The sequence below is a fragment of the Microtus ochrogaster genome, chromosome 4 (assembly GCF_000317375.1).
Source record: "Microtus ochrogaster isolate Prairie Vole_2 chromosome 4, MicOch1.0, whole genome shotgun sequence".
Taxonomy (NCBI): Eukaryota; Metazoa; Chordata; class Mammalia; order Rodentia; family Cricetidae; genus Microtus; species Microtus ochrogaster.
The window spans coordinates 83483305-83484074 of record NC_022011.1 but is presented as its reverse complement, the minus strand read 5'-3'; the positions used below and the strand labels follow the sequence as shown (position 1 = coordinate 83484074).

Sequence of the window (770 nt, the reverse complement as noted above, 5' to 3'; positions counted from 1 at the left end):
TTGTGTCTTTGTTTTGTTTTGTAATAGGGTATTCCATTTAACCCAGACTGACTATGATCCTCCTGGCTTAGCCTCACTTAAGTGGGGATTTTAGGCTTGTACCACCAAGCCTGACTTAGGTCTGGTTTTTCTTATCAGATTTCAAATGTAGTAAAAAAAAAAAAAAAATTGCTGTTTTTTATGAAGCTTGATGGATTAATACCTCCAATTAATACATTTATATAAGTTTTCTTATTTCAGAAGTAATATGTTAATATGAATATTCTTATTTTTTTGATGAAATAGTGTTGAGAATGATCAAGTGCTTTCATTTTAAAAATCAAATGCATTTTAAGAAATGTTTCAGAGCTATTTGTAACAGTGTGAAACCATTTTATTTTCAGTATCTTTGCTATGAAACAGAGGACATGATAAGCTATTTAACTTAATGAAATTCAAGTTACATGTGAATTCTGCCAGGTAAGTACATGATACAATAGTTAATGTTTTGAGCCATGTTTCATATTATAAGTTGTAAAACTTATTTTCTTGAATGTTGTATCTACTAGATGCATATTTCAATGTTCTTTTCCTAAATCTGAAGCCTCTTATCAGTATGGTTTTCAGTTGGTTCTTGTTTCTGAATTATCAAGTTAAGAGCATTAAAATAACTGGTGTAGTGACACAGGACTATTGATGGTGGAAGGTCATTGGTTAATTAAATAAAGAAACTGCTTGCCCTGATAGGTTAAAACATAGGTGGGAGGAGTAAACAGAACAGAATGCTGGGA

At 31.0% G+C, this 770-nt stretch overlaps 1 protein-coding gene across 4 annotated transcripts in view; it reads left to right on the top strand.

Moving 5' to 3' along the window:
* Positions 1–770, top strand: part of Atf2 (activating transcription factor 2) — a 97949-nt gene that overhangs the window by 25467 nt on the left and 71712 nt on the right. For 3 of the 4 annotated variants that reach the window (XM_005346586.3, XM_005346584.2, XM_026778263.1), the window contains exon 3: positions 384–459. The exons of the other annotated variant lie outside the window; for it this stretch is intronic. The gene's annotated coding sequence lies outside the window, so the exon portion shown is untranslated. The remainder of the gene's footprint in view (positions 1–383; positions 460–770) is intronic. 4 annotated transcript variants of the gene reach the window in all.